Source organism: Periophthalmus magnuspinnatus, chromosome 20 (assembly GCF_009829125.3).
Source record: "Periophthalmus magnuspinnatus isolate fPerMag1 chromosome 20, fPerMag1.2.pri, whole genome shotgun sequence".
Classification (NCBI taxonomy): Eukaryota; Metazoa; Chordata; class Actinopteri; order Gobiiformes; family Gobiidae; genus Periophthalmus; species Periophthalmus magnuspinnatus.
In genome coordinates this window covers 11,757,290-11,777,137 of record NC_047145.1, presented here as the reverse complement: position 1 = coordinate 11,777,137, position 19,848 = coordinate 11,757,290, and the positions used below count along the sequence as shown (strand labels likewise).

Sequence of the window (19,848 nt, the reverse complement as noted above, 5' to 3'; positions counted from 1 at the left end):
GTGTAATGTGTAGAATGCACTGTAAGCATATGTTTGCACAGTTTTTATCAATGCAGGTGTGAAGTTATGATGTTAATACTTTGATTGACAGTATAGTATTAGACAATCTCCATGGAGACAAGCATGTAGAACCATCAGGCCACGTTACAAGTCAGATCTGTGGGAAGGCAACTAGAAATGTTGCTCTCTTGCTACTTTTATGGTTATATGCCCTGTGAGTCCATTCTCAAAGTGGAACTAAACACTTAATCAACCTTTTTGCTACTAAATTGTGTTGTTTTTATAGTATTACCTACAGTTCCTTGTCCTTTTTTGCAATTTAATACAGACTAGGTAAATGTGCAGCTTTGTGCAGGTCAAAAACATATAAACCACATGTGTCAAATTCGAGGCCCATGGGCCAAATGTGTTCCATCATGTCATTTCACGTGGCCCACAACAAGGTAAATTAAAATGTCAGGTTATCAGGAGATAGCAAGTTATACAGCCATATTTTTTTTACATCCACGGAAAAACATATGCGATATTTGTAAATTGAATAAGTAATAATTACACAAAGTTTATGAACAAGTTAAAAAAGTAGTTACATTTATTTTGTATTACATCTGGCCCTTTTAGAGTGACCACCTTCCTGATATAGCCCTTGGTGAAAATATGTTTGACACCCCCTGGTATAAACAATGACTGTGCCACAACAATTTCAAGTACTATGTGACATCACGCAGGACCGCCCTGATCACAACCAGGTGTTTTTGATTACAAACACCTAGCTGCGGAGGTGAAGTTTGAAGGGTTGATACTGACAGCTGGTAGACCAATCACACTGCCCCTCCTACCGCCTGGTACTACCCAGTTTAGAAGCTCTGTTTGAAATGTGGTCGTCGTGGGTGGAGTTTAGGTGTTTAGTCCCACTTTAATTAGTTTCCAAGTTACAGCGCATACATTTACTGACCTTTTTCCAAGCAGAGGTGGCTTATTTCATCGCACATAATTATCTTGCATTGTATTAACCTTTGCACAGACGCCTTACAGTGGGGCCATTATTTCCTGTACTTACACTTCACAATTCCCACCCGCTACGCTACGGGTCAAACAAACCTAGCCGAGCTATTCACCGGAGGTACCATGGTGAGCTCGACCTTTGACCCCCCTCTGTTTGCATGCTCGGCGGCCTGACAGCTCCGTCGTTGCCCCCTTTTGTCCATGGCATTTAACCTCAAAAGCAAACTGGCCACGGATGGCTTCCTCGAGATTAAATGTTGACTCTGTCCATGAGTGACAATTCAGCTCGACTGTACCCACGACCGACATGACAGCGCGAGATGCAGAACAAACATGGAGGATGGATCCTGTTTTAATTCACGGGGATATAGAATGAGGAGGGTAGAAGAGCCACAACTATAAAAGAGGAGTATTACACTACAACAACATTTTTGTGCTTCATTATACTTTTTAATACACTGTTTTTGCTGAATATAAACAAAAGGCAACACGAGAGCTGAGGTGTGTTGGTTTAGCTTAACTTATAACTTCAAATTCACTGTTCTGTAATTGTATGTATAGTGTGTTGTGTGTATAGTGAGTGTGTTGTGTGTATAGTGAGTGTTGTGTATAGTGAGTGTGTTGTGTGTATAGTGAGTGTGTTGTGTGTATAGTGAGTGTTGTGTGTATAGTGAATGTGTTGTGTGTATAGTGAATGTGTTGTGTGTATAGTGAGTGTTTTATGTGCATAGTGAGTGTGTTGTGTGTATAGTGAATGTGTTGTGTGTATAGTGAATGTGTTGTGTGTATAGTGAGTGTTTTATGTGCATAGTGAGTGTGTTGAGTGTATAGTGAGTGTACTGTGTGCTGTGTGTATAGTGAGTGTGTTGTGTGTATAGAGAGTGTATTATGTGTCATAGAATGTGTTGTATGTATTGTGAGTGTGTTGTATGCATAGTGAGTGTGTTGTATGTATCGTGAGTATGCTAGTGTGTTACATTTGCTTTTGTGTGATTGTTGCTGCTCATTTCTCTTCCTGCAAACTGTTTGACATCAACCTGCTGAGGGACTGAAGTTGGAAATGATCCACGTTGGCTATAATCTTTACATATTTACATTTAAAAAAAATATTATGTGCCTTTACTTTACAAATAAATGAAATATTTTATATGTTAGCAATTAGTACCCCATAGAAGTGTAATAGGCCTATAGATCCAGACACAAGTTGCGTATTTTATAATGTAACACAGTACATTTTGTCTTGCCCCAGTACTGACATATTGTAAAAGCAAAGCAAGAACACTGTATGTAATTATTAAGTGTTTTTATCAGCTACAAACCAGGGAAGCACTGGTGCATTGCTGATATGGTACTTCTTGTTAGCAGTGGCATGAGGCCCAAACTTCGGCTCTGAACATTGTGAAACACGCTTTTAAACTTAAATAAGTTTGGACCACTACAGTTTAATATGAACTACTTCTTCCATTCATGTGTTGGAAACTTCAGACAAATGTAACTTTGTTTGTAATATAACCCATTATACCAACCTCCTTGAGTGACAATTCCCCTTACATTTCTTCCTCGCTGCCATCCGGAGACTCTAGACAAACATGGCGACACAGAGCGCCCCTGTCTGCTACCCTGAGCCCCGGGACACAGCCGACACAATCACAAGGCCCTTAATGTAGCATCCGTCATGGGGCTGATGGATTCCGTTAATAAAAGACCTTTGTTGTTTTAGCCCGTGCTCTCTCTGTACCCCCTTCAGCTACTGCCATGCAATATTGACCTAATCAAACCCCCGCCCCTGCATCATCGCCTCGAAACCCCATTGTTATTTATCCCATAATGAGATGCTGACATTTACACATAAATTGAAAGAGGAGTTTGAACAATAATCCTTTGTGAGTACATTGTTGTATAAAATAATCGTGTATGGACAGAGTGCTTGAATGGTAAATAGCAATAGGTCAGCCGGCTAATTAAATGGGCTATATGGGCTATATGTACTTGTAACGAGATATAATGGAGTTAATGGATTTGCTGGAACATGTTTTTTTAGTTCAGAAGTGTAGAAGATAAAGGTTAGATATGGCAATGCAAAAGAAAATGATGTCAACTGTACTGATTATGCGAATCATGACTCAGGTGACAGGTCAAATCTTAGGGTAGTTCAATAGATTTAAAGACGCAGTACCTGATTTTTACTGTCTTAAAAATGTGAAAAAAACACAGAACTAGTTCCTTTTTAAATGGTTTGCAGTGGTCCAAAGTTATTCCTCACTTACCTTATGCATTCCAAACATCCTAATTATCCAATGCAATGAGTTTATAAGTGCTTTTCACAACTCTGAGACATGCTAAGAACATACACTAGCATGCTAACGTGCACCTCCTGATGCAGATAGTAGTACACAGTGGTTGTATTTTCACCTCAAGAGCTGCTTAAACAAAATACCTGCACTGGGGCAAGAAAAATGTTGCTACAAAACATGGGGAAAAATCGGGTACAGGTCCTTTAAACATTCAGAGAGGTGCTAGTTTCAGTGTAGTTAGCGCCTCCTTTCTGACATTTAAGGCAGGGACTTACCAGTATCTAATTTTCATTTGCGATATTATCAGTTTCCCACCTCTGCCTCGAAATAACCCCCAAGAAATATCCCGATTTCCAAGTTTAAATGTATCAGGTAAATTTTCTTTCGCTTTCTCACATAATCTTTCAAACATATTGGTATAACTCAGAGTCTTTTGACAAATGCGGTGTCACCAAAGACATGTCAACGAAACATTCAGGGCTTTCATCACTTTCAAGTCAGTGTATGAGCAAAGTCAGTGCAAGTTCAAGTCCAAATGTCTTTTTCAAGTTAAGTGCACATGGAATGGTTTGTTGGAGTGTTATTGCGCATGTTAGGGTGTGTGTGTGTTCGTGTGTGTGTGTGTGTGTGTGTGTGCATTTCCTTATCCTGTTTTTATAGAAAATCTAGTTCTATGGGATTCTTCTATTAGTTTATCAGTTCATGTTTCAGTCTTTTCCCAAATGTTTATTCTCCTGGACATGTTTACAAGGTGCTCTCTGAACAGAATCCTACAAAAAAAACTTCAAATCAGGCTAGAAATCTAGAGATAATAATGGACTCAGACTTGAACTTTAACAGCCACATCAAATCAATAACATCTGCAGCTTTTTATCATCTAAAAAACACTGCTTAGATCAAAGGTATACTGTCAAAACCAGATTTAGAGAGACTTACCCATGCATTTATCTGCTCACTGTCCTCTCCCAACCAGTGTTAAGACAGCTGCAGTACATCCAGAACGCTGCTGCTCAGGTCCTGACTAGAACCAGGAAGTACGAGCACATCAATGTTTCAGTTTTATGCAGCTAAAACCTATAACAGTCTTTCTGAAGATCTAAGACAGGCCTCTACTTTGACAATGTTTAAATCCAGGCTCACAACGGTTCTGTTTAGCTGTGCATACGACTGAAAGGGTTTTATTGTGCACACTTCTGTTTTAATGTAAATTTGATTGTGATTATTTATGTTTGTATTTATTTGTATTGTGATTTTAATGTCTTATTATGTGATTCTTATTCTGTAAAGCACTTTGAATTACTTAGTGTGCGAACTGTACCATACAAATAAACTTGCCTTTCCTTTTACATATTACAAATCTAATTGCAATACTTGTCAGAAAAAATGCAATTATTTTTTCTAAATAAGTGGGATTTCCCAAATGTATTAAATGGGTCTTGATAAACATAAAAGAAGAATATAATGCAACTGTTAGAAATCTCCCATCAACAGTAATTGTTTAATTCGGTTTAAATGTTTTGTCTTTCTGTTTTCAGCTTTATTTCCAGATTTGCCAGACTGAAAGCATGCTTAGAACTAAATCAAGTAAGAATTCTACACAGAATGAAGGTGTCCTGGTTTGACAAACTTTATGTTGAAATCTTACTCTGGGATCAAAATGATATGAACATAACCATATCAACACCCCACTTTTTATTAACACATCCAGAGAAGGAAGGGTTCTTTTCCTTTCACAAGTTCAGAAAACTTTACCCATAACACACCGTGACAAGTAGCACAGAACTCAAGAAAGGATTGAAAAAGTTGGAATAAACCTAGCAACTTTTGAATTGTTTGGAGGTCTTACAGTGAGGGCAAGAAAACCATTAGACCTGTCCAGAAAGGAAAAAGTCATGTTTAGCCCTGCTTCCCCCTGGCCTGTCTGATAATAATAATCTCGTAGCTTCTTGCAGGCCCCCGGCACACCTCACCAAAGAGGCCGTGGATGCTAGAGCGAGGCCTTTGCCCTGAATGTTTTCCTGGGGTGACAAGAAGAATCAGTTGGCTTGTCGACTATAGTGGGAGCAGGGCACCCAGGAAGTCTATCTTGTTTTCTAGCTGGCAGAGGTTATAGAGAAGTAGGTAGAGACTGTCTCCCAAAGTCCTGGAAGTATCGGGGGCGGACGGCGTTGTGGCGAGATGTGAAACTTTCCCGTGTGTTTTTTCACCTGTCACTGCTGTATCATGTCCCCCGTGTCACTGGGAGTTACTGCCGTAGGCGCAGACAGGGAAGGCAAGTACAAGAAGGTCCGCGGTTAAATTTGAGTTATGGTATAATAGTAGTTGGGAGTGATTTGGGGTAGTTATGGATACTTAAAGCTGCAATAGGTAACACTTTAAGCAAAAAATAGAAGCAATATAAGTGTAAAGAAGACGGCCTCTTCCTGATTGTTTCCATGGACATGTTAGTTTACCTATAAAATTCCACAGTATGACATAAGACATTTCTCTCTCCCCCTCACTCTTTTTTTCTCTCTCTGTCTCTCCCTTCCTCCCTCCCGCTCTCTCTCTCACCTTCCTCCTTTCCTCTCTCTCTCTGTCTCTCCCTTCTTCCATCTCTCCTTTCCTCCCTCTCTCTCCCTCCTCTCTTGCTCACTCCCTTCCTCCCTCCCTCTCGTTCTCTCTCCCTCCCTCCCTCTTTCCCCCCCTCTCTCCTCTCTCACTCTCTCCCTCCCTCCTTCCCTCTCTCTCTCTCTTGCTCTCTCCCTTCCTCCCTCCTTCTGTCTCTCTCCCTTTCTCCCTCCCTTGCTCTCTCCCTTCCTCCCTCCCGCTCCCTCTCTCTGTCTCTTCCTTCCTCTCTCTTGCTCTCCCTCCCTCTCTCTCTCTCTTGTTCTCTTCCTCCCTCTCTCTTCCCCTCTCTCTCTTGCTCTCTCCCTCCCTCCCTTTCTCTCTCCCTCCCTCCCTCTCTCTCTCTTGCTCTCTTCCTCTCTCTCTCTCTCCCTCCCTCCCTCTCGCTGTCTCTTTCTCTCCCTCCCTCTCTTTCTCATACTCTCTCTCTTTTTTTCACTTTTTTAACTTTCTACATCCATTGAATTATGGAGCTGATGTTCCACCTCTGAGTTACTGCACCTTTAAGTCAAGCAGCACATCACCAGGTTGCGTTCACGTTGTAGTTTAATAATTTCAGATGAAGGTCAGGGGCCTGTATGAGTCTATGGGAAACTCACTGTTTTCTTATAATATCAACAAGAAAATCCACAAATGTTGAACCTCATCATTATTAAGGACTGGATCCAAAAACTTTCCGCATTAATCTTAAGGTTTATCGTCCTTTCAACTAACAAACATGCAAATCTTTGAAGTTACTGATATTAATTTGCACAAAAAAAAAATCTGACCTTAGTTCGTTTGTGCTCAAGGAAAAGATGCGAGACTTTGTGACAGTTTTAGTACCATGTGGATAGGCCCAGTAATTACAGAGATATTAACCATAAACCAGGTCAACAAATCTGCAACCTGACAGTTTAACAGTAAATCCCGACATAATTCTGCTTCTCCTCCAACTTTATTATAAACTATTGGAACTGACTGCTGTAATGTCACACAAACGCTCAGGTCACAGGGTCGTCATTACATAATAACTGTCATTTTTAAGGCAAACGAAATAAACCTGTGTGTTTTTATCCGCTCGCCTTTCTTTTATCATTCAGACTGTTTGAGTTAAAAAAAATCTGCTCACGTACTAGAGGAAAGGCAATCTATCAACGTGAATGGAAGAAAATTTAAAATGTACTGGTTGTTACATTTGAATAATTGGTTTCCGTAATTTTGAATAATCGTAACACAAAAAAATTGATTTTATGACATTCTTCGTGAAAACTTGATTTGCATATTAAGATTCCTTTTGTTGTTTTGTTGTGGTTTCAAAATCTCTTTGATAGTAGAAAGTGGGAAATAAAATTAACATTACCAAATATAATAATAGTGCTGTGTAAGATTTATTTATTTTTTTTATTACATTATTACGTGCAAATGAAGACGCGATATGTTCTTTCTAAGCAGAGACTGTATATATAAATGGACGTAGCTAACCTGCTAGCGGCCACGTTCCAAATACAGAGTGATCATGGACGCACTTCTGGCTCCAAATCACTTGTCTCTCACTATATCGCGGTTCACCTTTCACGGTCTCGCTGTTTCACGGATTTTTCCAGTGCAATTCTACACACTTTTTTACAGTGGGTGAATGTGCATTGTGTTCCACGTCCCGACCGGCCAAAGTACTACATATCACCGTCAATCGATCTCCTTCGTCTGTCTTAGAATTGTTATTATTTAAGTTTTACGTAAATACGTTACTGTCACTTTAAGAGCGACAGCGCGCACAAGGAAAAGAGCACACGCTTGGGAAACATGCTGAGTTGAGGCAACGCATAAAGACGGAGCCAAATGGTTTTCTTACCGTAGTATTGTTTGTTTTTGAGAATGACTTGGTTGATTACTTCTGTAAAAAAGGATTTTGCAAAGCTGTGAATTAAAAAATTTGTAACTCTCTTTTTACATCGGAGTCCAGTGGAAGTTAGTAACATCAATGGGCAACACAAAACCATGTCTCAACCCGCACAGAAGCCGTTCAGCCAAATTTATATAAATGTTCGATCAACACTACAGCGGAGCGGCACCAGGATGAAGAGACATGGTCAGAGGAACTGTGAAATACGCACGAGTCACTATTAATTATTTAAACAAGCGAGAAAAGTTAGAAAGTATGAATGCTTGTCTGAAAAAAGTGTATTTCGCCTATTGCGTGTTATTTTTTTGGAACGTAACCTCCGCAATAGACTAGGGACATTGAAAAATTGTCACCCATCTCTCTGCAACTGTGACAGTCCGGCTTATCATTTTGGTCTTGAAATACGCGCATTAACCCATTGTGCATCATGGTATTTTTATTTCACTATTTTGTCCGTAACACAACATATGAACATCAATAACAGACAAATCAACCGCTTTCTTTCCCCGAGATCGCTCCCATTAGAATTAGCAACCGGTTTGATTAACAGTGTCGCTAAGCACCCGCTCCCTGCTAAACCAGCGGTGCGGACGGGAAGGGGCGTTACCTTCAACAGCCTCTCTCCAGATTGGCTCTTTGGTTGCTATGATACTCGTGATCGGAATTCCAAATGTGGAACTCTGCTCCAAATTCGCTCCAATAACTGCCAGGTGATGTCACGCTCATTTAGTCCACTTCTTTATCCAGTCTATGGTCCTAAGGCAGAGAAGTTGCAATAAACCAGTCAGTTTTGGTCATTCATAATGCATAGTGTTTATATAACGCTTTCCCAAACATTCATAGCATGTCCATTTAGTATTTTATTCATTCACTTGTCAGGCACAATAGTGGTGAAGAGTCACTGGTGTCACAGCTGCCCTGAGGCTTTCTGATACAGTAGTAACTTCCTATGGCCTCTTTACCCAACATTTGCATCTATTTCTGCTTGTATTCTATCCTCTGGTTTTCAGAATGTGGAATGTTTAGGCCTGTCATGAATTACAATATCGAAAGCTAGAACAACATATTTGCAGGATCTTTGCAATAGTGAGGAGATTTTAGCCTTTTTTTTTATGTAATACGAAGTAGAAGTAAAAATAAATCACTTCTAGGGCTAATTATAGGTTAATTCTGCTATTTAATTGTTGTAACTCATGGCTTTTAATGATACAGTACTGGTTTACTCATATTATCTCATTTGTGTCAGTAGTTTTGTGCTTCAAAGTATGTTATTGTGACAGGCCTAGGAATGGGATTATTCTAATGTGCCCTTAGAATGTTCTGATATCTTTTCAAACCTAAAAATGGAGTGAAACATTGCTACCGAAAACACCGAAAACATTTTTTTTTTTCCAAATTCCCATTCATTTTCCCCATAAACGTTTTAAAACTTACATGAATATTACACATTTAAAAATTTGTCTAAATATTTTCAACACCTTTATGAAATATGAATTAAATTAAGTCTTTATGCTCATTAGTTACCACTTTGTTGACTAGCCTCCAGCAAGCTTCCAAACTTGTATAATTATTTCTTTTTCGAGAAACATGAATTTTACTTAGAAGAGAGAACTGTTTGGCATGTCATGGAACTGTCAATTGGATTCTTATGAACTGACATACTACCTCGATAACTGATACCCCCCTAAACCCAAACTTATGGACATTTCTTCTCGTTTCTGGTGAAGGATTTATTCTTAGACACGTCCTGTAACCTGCTCTCCCGTCACTCTGTCTCTATACATGGCTGTAGATGTGCTTGTGGTTTGTGGTCGACATTGGATTGTCACCATTGTTAGTTTGACAGCTTTGGACACCGCTCTCCGGCTCATGAGGTCCTCTGTCTGAGGGCCAGGATTGGGTTTTGTTGGTGTGGAACGAGACACGAGATTATTACATGAAAGTATGCAGTCCAGTTCACATTTTTGGCCTCACAATGTTTTAATTGCTTTATTCAAAGAGGGGGTGTTATGCAAAATCGACTTTTTGGAGCTTTCTACTATTATATACCGTAAATTTCGGATTATAAGCCGCTACTTTTTTTCCACGCTTTGAACCCTGCGGCTTTTACAGCAGTGCGGCTTATATATGGAATTTTACTGGATAACGGCCCCTGGGGGGCGCTCTCTAGCTGTAAACGTAAAAGTGAGACAGACGTGGGGAAAGATTCTGCTCTGAAGAATTCACTAGTTTTGATTTTGAACGATCATTTTGCGCATCATGAAATGGATATGATGCAGTTTTTAAGATAAAGAAACAGAAAGGAAACAGAGCAGGGGTCGGCCTTTAACACGCAAAGAGCCATTTGGACCCACTTTCCACGTAAAATAAAACACTGGGAGCCGCAAATACTTTTTGACATCTAAAATGAAGATAACACTGTATAATAACAATAATGTAACGGAATAATGTAGGTTTTACTTTCACGGACAAGCCTTCTACACGTGGCAGATAAATATGGCAAAAACAACTTAAGTGCATTAAAAAAATACAACTCACCAAACCGCTGCATCATGCATCGCGCTGATTATGTGATTATGTCTACTCTACTCCGCAGTTTCTTTAAAAAAACAACAACAAAAAAACTCGTAGCGTATCGTTTAATCCCAGGTGCTTATTCTCCATGTGCCAAAGCAGTTTTGAAGGTTTCATTGCCTTATTTGCTTTTCCCGTATGTTACGCAGAGCGGACTGTGCGCGTGAGTCACCTGCAGCGACAAACCCAGATTTTAAGTAGGCATTGTCTGTTAAATTTATCTTTCTTTTTCTTGGAGATCGTAGTCTCCTCTTCTGGCTCCTCAGTTGTCCTTTCCCCCTTTGTTAAAAGCTCTCCAAAGACTTTTGTTTTGGCTCATTTTCACTCGCTTGTGGCTCTAGTTTTGTGCGTCGTGTCTGATGTGTTATACGTGAAACGTCATCGCGGAGACAAGAGCAGATAATAAACTTGCTACTACATCAAATAGATTTCTGTGGCGATTTCCAGCAGGATTTTCATGATACATCTACGGACGAGCTTATTAGTGTGTCATTAGGGACGGGCGAAAGTTGCTCCTGACCCCTGTGCGCACAACGTCTGAAAATCAGGGCTCTTTACGCAGGACTGTGAGCTGTGTGTGTGTCAGTTCCCAAGCCACGCAGAGCCGCAGTATAAGGCTGAAAGAGGCGCATACGGCTCCGGAGCCGCGAGTTGCCGACCCCTGAAATAGAGCCACTGCACGTAAGCTCGACATCAATGAATCCAACTTGGTCAATGTAAAAAGACGACAAAAGTTTTCAGAGGAAATAAAAGCAGATTTTCCGTGTTGGTGCAGCTTTATTTTATAAACCTGCAGATGTGTTCATCCCGTGTTGTTGTCGTGTTGGTGCCAATTTTCAGGCACAGTTTAAAAAAAAGCGTGTCGGTGCAGCGTCTTTCTGTGTAAATATCTCATGTTACAATATGAAAACCTGCGGCTTTTATTCAGGTGCGGCTTATATATGTACAAAATTGATTTTTTCTTCAAATTTAGCTGGTGCGGCTTATATCAAGGTGCGCTCTGTAGTCCGAAATTTACGGTATGTCATCCATGCATGTTTGAGTAATCTAGTGATCTCTCCCGGGCCCTATTCAAACCCTTCAACAATTCTGTCCACTGCACAGCCCACAAGCCTCAACATATTAATTTGGCCTAAACGTTTTTTAAAATTGCTAGTTTTCCATAATTATACAAAAACATGATGCAAAACTATACGCTACAACTTCACAAACCTGGTGCAGTGTATAGGAGTTACATTAGTAGGATGCGTGCGGATTGTGGTGTGGCACTCTGAAGGGAAGCAAGAGGAGGTAGGACTCAGAGCATCAAAAACAAAACCAGTTAAACACTTAAATATGTTGTTTTTGGCGAATATAATATTTTCAAAACAATAAAAGAAGTGTAATACCACCTATACCACCTCTTTAATCATTGTCATTGTAGAACTCTTTTTTTGGATCTACTGTTCAAGAAATGAAACTTGCCTGCTCTCAACCCCTTTTTGTCCAATCCAAATGTAAACTCATGGGGATCATTTTTCACATATTTGCACAGAGACATTTTGTCTTGAGAGATTTTGTGGCACGAGATCTTCTCCTGTCCCTAGTGTCATGTCTTTTAGCTCCTGCTGATGTAGTGGGCTCTGGCTTCGACATCTGGCAAGGCCGCAGGGTGGCTTGCAGCCCGAATTCCAAGCGACAGAGACTAGGGTCAGCACAATTGAGTCCGATGGCGGAGGAAGCAGCCAGAAGGCCAAACTCATACAAATGATCAGGGCAGACTCGAGACAGGAGGCACTGTTGTTTTTCAGATTACTGTAGATTTATATTGGCAGGATTTTCTACAAGTGTTGTGCAATAAATCATGTTTTAATTGTGATTTTGAATCTTTATCGCAAATATTTTTTTCTTCTCAGATTTGCCTTTTAAACCAGCTCAATTTTACATCGTATTTTCATGCACTCTGTGGTTTTGGACATCAGATTTGAATTTGAAAGCTGCATATCTAGTCTTTGAAATTATTTTGAAACTGTTAGAACATTTTTAAAGGTAGTCATCGGGGCACTGTTTTGGAAATCAACACATTCTGACTGCCATATGAAAGTCCTTTTTAATCCAAAGATACTGCACTGGGAAACTAGAATGTATGCTGTCCTGATCCTAAAGGGAGGAGTTTTAACCTGAAACTGTCCTGCCTTTGTTTATAGCCTCACAATGAGTCTTTTTTACCACTGAGGTCTCATTCATAAAACTTTACATGGAATTGTTACCAAAAGTGTAGATTGGGATAAAATACAAACCTGCCTTCCAGAGTTTTCGGACTGGAATGCCCATGTCCATGTTAAAGCTACAGTATGTAACGTTTTGGCCTGGAAAATAAACTAAATAACTAAAATAAAACCATATTTGTTTCAGTTTGGTACTTATTGCCCTGAAAAACATGCATCCTTACTGTGAGCGGGCTTGCATCTCCACAAATCCGACTCTTCCTTGGCTTCTTCCTGCTTGTCTCCATGGTTTGTTTGGCTGTAATCTTCCACAGTATGGCATGATGTATGGTTTTAACTTTCTATTTCCATGGATTAGTGCAGATTCTAAGTGTTATGGCCCCGTCTTGGCTGCCCCCTTGTGGCTGAGTACTTAATTGTTTTGGTCTGTGCAGGTGGAGCTGGGGCGTGGCTCGGGCGGTGCATATGTAATGGGCCCTGTATACTCATTAAACTGCCTTAAAGTATTGACTAACTGTCTAAATAAACACTAATTTAATTGACAACTGCTATTTGAAACAGTTATACGTTATGTTAATAAATGAGACCCCAGTTGACTACTTTTGAAACCGTTTTTGCCTTAGACATCACCTGGCCAAATGACAGATTACACCAACGTATTTTCAGCATGTGTTCTTTTCATCTTGCGTTGCGAAGAAAAAAAAAAGTTACTTCCTCAAAATTTATGCACATAATCCAAAATCGCTGACAGAGGCACAAACTCCAAATGTACGAGGTTGTTGTTCACCCTCTCTGTTCATTTGCACGTTCAAACATCAAACTACACTGACAGCTCCAACCACTTCCAAGAAAAATTTACATTTGTGTGTTCTGAGGGAAAAAATAAATAAAATTAAAAAATAAATAAATAAAATCCCAGCCATCCCAATAGACACATGCCAACTCCACTGATTGTTCATAATTGGAGCAGCCAAATACTTCAAATAGTTTCCTCTCAAGGTTTGTTACTTCACTTGTCATGGTAATTTTAATGATGCAAAACAAGTTCTTGCTTAAAAACACCAGACTCTCTTTGGACCTTCAGTCATATGAAGGTTATTTATCAATGAACATAAATATATTGAATTAAAATAAAAAAAACAAAAAAAAAAACAACCCAAAACACATAAATAAATAAAAAATTTAAAATTAAAAACGTATTATGCCAAGTAATGCCCAAATCTTTCCACCTTTGTTGCACACTCAAACAGCTTAATATAAAAAATACAAGGCTTTCAACACGTGTTAAGTTTACTAAAGTACATTTACTTGAATAACTTTTTAAAATTGTACTTCTCAGAGTAGATTCCATACATCATACTTTTACTCCTACTTGTGTAATAGTACTTTTACTTAGTTTAGATAACTCTTCCCAGTGTGAGTGAATCTGAGTGACAAAAGGTTTATGTTAACAGTATGAAATCATTTGAACGTTTATGTTTTTGTGGTCCAGTAGTTTCCCCTCATTTACTCTTATTTAAGTACTTTATTGGGTTAAGTTTGTTCGTCTACTTAAATATTACTTTCACTCTTACTTGAGTACAAACCTTGGCTACTATACCCTCCTCTGGGTTGTATTGTCGTGTCTTGCTTAGATACAGAAAGACACTTGTATAGTGAGGTTGCCACCATCAAGATATTCATCTCGCCCAAAACCTTTTTAAAAAACTGCTTTTAACCATGTAATGAATTAATTCTTTTCAACCCTTTTTTATCCAAATTCTTGCAGAAAATGGATGTCAGAATTTTCACTCTGCAAATTACCTTTTCAATTTCACTTTTCTCAGACCGTAATAGGGAATGTTTTTCGGAATATTTTTCTCACCCAGACTTTTGGAAACTTACAATCACAGACAGGAGTGGATATGTACTGGCCTACACCCACTGCGCTCTACTTTGTTCTCCAGTTTTAGTTTCTTAATCGATCATATGCGTAGGATTTGGCAGTGCTGTGTAGTCATTCTGGTACAGATGAAAAAAAAAAAAAAGTACTTACTAGCTTGATCCACAGGTATCCACTGAAAATGCTAAATGACGTCATGGTGCTTTGCTTTGATGACGTTTATGGCGATGTCGGCTTCCATTGGGCACCACATAAAACATAATGTCCAAATTATAACATAATGATCCACAGGTGTCATATTTTAATCAGCTACTAAGTCTGAATCATTCTTAATTAACTATTTGTTAATTATGGATTAAATAATGATCTAAAATGGACCCTTTGAGGTTTTACCCATGTTTTAATGTCCCTTTGTCAAAAACATACCTGTAGTTTTATTTTGTTTCGTTCACACTTGTTTAATGAATCTGTTACGCCAAAGTCGTTTTGTCTGAACACTCAAAAATGCTCAATTTGCATTTTGTCCATTTAGTTGCATCATAGATAAAACTCTGGACTTCCCCTGCTCAGTTTTTATGTCCACACACCGTCAGCAGACTCATTTCACGGTCAAACTGTGCTCACAGCGAACGTATGGCTCTGTTAGCAAAGCGTTCACGTGGGAGAAGGACTTCATCTGTTTACTCTGCCATTGTTCATTGTCATTGCTGCCAGCAGAGGGAATTGGAAATAAAGGTGTAGTTTTTAAAGTCTTTTCCAAATATAGACATTATTTTGAGCTAGAAAATGTGATACTTAGGTAACCAAAATCATGTTTTAAATGGAATTAAAGCCACAAGAATGCATCATACGTGTATATATTACGCAAAACTGACTCTTCTGAGCTTTAAGCCATGTTATAATATTGTTACCTCCTCAAAAACAAATGTGGAGTTGTGTTTTGTTCCATTCACACGTTTGAGTAATCTTTTATTATTAGTCTGTCTACATCTACAAAGCTCAAAATGCTCTGTTCCACCTTGTGATGTCATAAAGTGATTCTAGTGAAGGTGTATGGAGTTTAAAAATGCAGTGGAACATTTCTTGTATTACCACGTGACGAGTGGAAAAACTCTATACGCCTAAATACGCAGAGCTTGTGCGTTAAACATACATGAATGAAACAAAACACCACTCTTGTTTGTGATGAGGAAACATTATAAAAGATCAGAAAATAGCGTGATACCAGCCCTTTAAGCCGTATATGTTTTGTTACAGAGTAGTTGTTATACACTGCATTAACCTCTAAACTTTTGATAATGAAAGTTGTTTGAAAAGAAATGGAACAGCAAGTCCATCTTATCCTGTATTAAAAAGCTCTTTGAATGCAGGGTCTTTGTAGAGCACTGAGAGTTCGCCCTTGACATGGGTGGCATTGAAAGCGAAAGGCCAAACATGCAGAGAACTCCAGGAGTACACAAAGTATGCCTCCAAATACTGAAGAAAAAAAAAAAAAAAAAACTCACAACAGTCTATAACATCAACATAACTGACCCTTGAGAAATGCTGTTGACTTTGACCACTCCACCCCCGCTTTAAGTAGTAACCTTTTCAGCCCAGTGTTTAGAGGGACCTGAAAGGAAGTTATAATAATTCAGCCATGCAGGGAGAGTTAAAGGTGTACAGTGTAACTTTTTCAAACTGCACGTATAGGTTTAAGGGAATGTGCAATTAATGACAAAGTTTGAGACCGTGAAGTGCTTGTCTGGTAGAAACAAACAGTGTATTACAGCAGGAGCAGGACAAACATGGTAGAGCTGAACTACACAAAGACAAAGCCGCCATTTTGAGGACCTGTGACGATCTAAAGGTAGAGCGCTCCTTGCTGGTGGAGAGAGGCGGTGCGTCAGACCGCCTATGCTCTTCTGTGGTTGTAAGGGGTGCGAGGGCCCTTTTTCACTGACTCGTAACTGAATGAAGGGACAGGAAGTGCATTTGTATGAACAACTTGAGAAAAAGTAGCAGTTTTTTTTGTTTTGTTTTTTAGTGCACAAAAATCTGTATAAAAATGGTCAGTGTCTCCAAAAACACACACAACATAACTTTCATAATTCTGGCTTGTAACTGAAAAAGGGGAGCGAAAGTGCATTCGTAGGAACAACTTGAGACATAGTTGCTGTTTTTTATTTATTTATTTTTATTTAGTGCTAAAAAATCAGTGTAAAAATGGTCAGTGTCTGTAAAAACATGCGCACACACAACACAACATGACTTTCATAATTCTGGCCTGTAACTGAATGAGGGCAGAGAAAGTGCATTCGTAGTAACAACTTGAGAAATAGTTGCTGTTTTGTTCTTTTTTATTATTATTATTCAGAGCAAAAAAAAAAATCTGTGTAAAATACTCCAGTCTCTAAAAACACACACAAAACTCAACATAAATTTCATAATCCCAGCCTGTACTGAATGAGAGGAGAGAAAGTGCATTTATATTAACGACTTCAGAAATATTTGCTGATTTATTATTATGAGGGTCATTCAATAAATAAGGTGAATTTTTCAGTATAAGGACTTTTAATAGATAGAAGCATACATTTTATGTGTATGATGCCACATGTTTCAGCCAAAAAAATGTCTACAAGTGGGCTAAATTGTTTAAAGAAGTACGGAGCTCCTGAGGTGATCGAACCATACACAGTTGACATTCTCCTATGAATTTCAATGGGATTGCAGCCTTCAGCAACCAAAAACTTGATAACTGACCGCTGTTCAATCCTGGAGCATGCTTCTTAGTTGGCCATCTTTGTTAATCGCCAAAACTCTCAAAGTTTTTTTAATCTGCAAAAGAAATTAAATCCATGTGAAAAACAAGTAAAACAAACAAACAAAAAAAGTAAGCTTCTAACTGTATCAAAAGTCCTTATACCGAAAAATTCACCTTATTTATTGAATGACCCTCGTATTTTCTTTTTCAGAGCAAAAAACTGTCAGTGTCTCCAACTGTACAAACACAAACCAAAAAAAAAAAACAATACTGAAGGAGGGGAGAGAAAGTGCATTCTGATAAACAACTTGAGAATACATGGCAAATATAGCTAACTCCGTGGTTCAATAAAATAACATCACATAACTGCACTTTGCGATCTTGTTTCTGTGTAGTCTCTGTACATCTAACTGGGCGACAGGTGAGTGGGAGAAGAGGCACTTGGCTGTAAAGTTTTAAGAAGACTCCCGCATGCTGCCTCACTCTTGGTTCACTTTTATTAATACAACATTTTGGGGCTGAAACGTTGTACAACATGCGGGAGTCTTCTTAAAACTTTCCAGTCTTCCCTTTGACACAACCAAATTATCCAAACGATGATGAACAATAACGACCTCTTACTTTAAAGTGTTAAGGAGACTCCCGCATGCTGCCTCACTATTCGTTAACACTTATTAGTCCAACGTTTCGAGTCCAAAACGTACTAATAAAAGTGAACCAAGAGTGAAACAGCGTGCGGGGGTCTTCTTAACACTTCCCAATCTTCCCTCCGACACAACCAAATTATCCCAACGATTATGAACAATAACGACCTATTACATTAAAGATGAGTGTTATCATTTCACGAGCATTTGTTTCAATTTACCCTCATAACGTTAAAAGGTTCATTGAGCAAAATGTCATGAGCCGTATTTTAGTTTTCAAAGAGGTTCTGACATTTCTTAATAACCGTTACTTTTGAGAGAAAACTGGAAGCGGCAGTCGGTGTAACCGTTTAGCTTTGTCCCTTTCTATTAGCCGAAAAGCAACGCGTGATTTGGAAGTCTAATTCATTCACGCATAAATTGTACATGTTTTGGTCTTTGCTTCCAGTTCTGATAATTACTGAATAAACACAGTGATTACCAGTGCCAATGTGATATTTTGACAGAGGTAATTTGCATAAACATAAATTTAGCCGTCAACCAGATCTCTACTTAAATCGCTATTAGCTCAATTTATAGTTTAGTCAAATAAGAATGAAATGATTGTAATCTGATTACATATTTCACGCACCTATAATCCACGAAATCTACTTTTTTCATTTACTTAAAGGTCATAAATTAAGCAAAATTGACTTGTGAGCTTTAAGCCATGCCCCATGATACACATGTTTGAGTAACGCTTTATTATTCGTCTACGTACATCTCCAAAGCTCAAACTGCTCTGTTCCGCCTTATGATTTCATGAAGTAGTAGTTTTCAAGTTAACAGCTGCTTTTTTACCTTTAGTTCAGTAGAGACTAGCAATTCCAGGGTCGAAATTATCCAAATGATTCAAGTGAAGGTGTATGGAGTATGGAGTCTCTCATAAATCATGACAATATTGTTTTAACCTGATTTAATCTGTGCCATCCTCAGAGGTGTAGATCAAGCATTTTGTTTGCACAGAGCAGGGCTGATTTACTTTGATCAGTTTCCATATACAAATGCATTATATAAGTTAGAACATGGAATACTAAGACGTCCATGCAAATAACTAAAACACAAACATACATACATTAATACAGTTGAAGAAAAAAGTCAAATAAAAGTGTTTTGTTCTATTTTTGTTCTAATCAAAGCCAATAGTTGTAACATTGCTTTAATCTGCTTTAATGGGAAAAGATGCATGCAGCATACATTATCTTTAAACTTAACATTTTTATTAGACTCTAGAACCTTTCAGAATGGTTAAAATGCTTCAGTGTGCTTAATAATAAACAAGGCAATAAGCTTAAAGGTCCAATATTATGTATAACTGAATGTTGTGAGCTTTAAGCTATGTTAGAAAGATGTTATCTCCTCAAAAACCTGGAGTTGTGTTTTGTTTTACTCACAGATTTGAGTAATCCTGCATTATTAGTCTGTCTACATCTCCAAAGGTCAAAATGCTCTGTTACATCTTCTGATGTCATGGAGAGGTAGTTTTCAAGTTAACAGCTACTTTTTACCCTTTGTTCTGTAGAGATTGTAGGGCTGAAATCATCCAAATGATTCTAGTGAAGGTGTGTGGAGGTTAAAAACTCAGTGCAGCGCTTTCTGTCTTACAGCATCAAATCACAAGTGTTTTTTTTCTGTTTGAGAGAAGAACTCAACCTAAATATAAGGCATTGGCAGAGTTTCATCACCATTACTATGAACATTTAAAAGACCCGTGTATTTGTATGTACATGTATGTCTATAGGATGCAAGTGCGTATATGCGCGTATGTAATGTGTGTATACATGTCTACATATTTATACTTACTAGTTTTGCTCTCACAAGGGGGTTTAAAAAAAAAAAAGTGGACAAGCATAGTTCATTCACAATAAAGTATAAAAAAAGTATTTAAAAAGTGGTGATATAAAGCAAAATAATAAGAAAACATAAATACTAAAATTAAAATAAATAAATATAATACAATCCACCCCCGGC

General features: G+C 38.5%; 1 protein-coding gene across 1 annotated transcript in view; it reads left to right on the top strand.

Moving 5' to 3' along the window:
- cdh7a (cadherin 7a) overlaps nucleotides 1-19,848 on the top strand; it is a 213,835-nt gene that overhangs the window by 63,593 nt on the left and 130,394 nt on the right. The gene's annotated exons all lie outside the window — the stretch shown is intronic.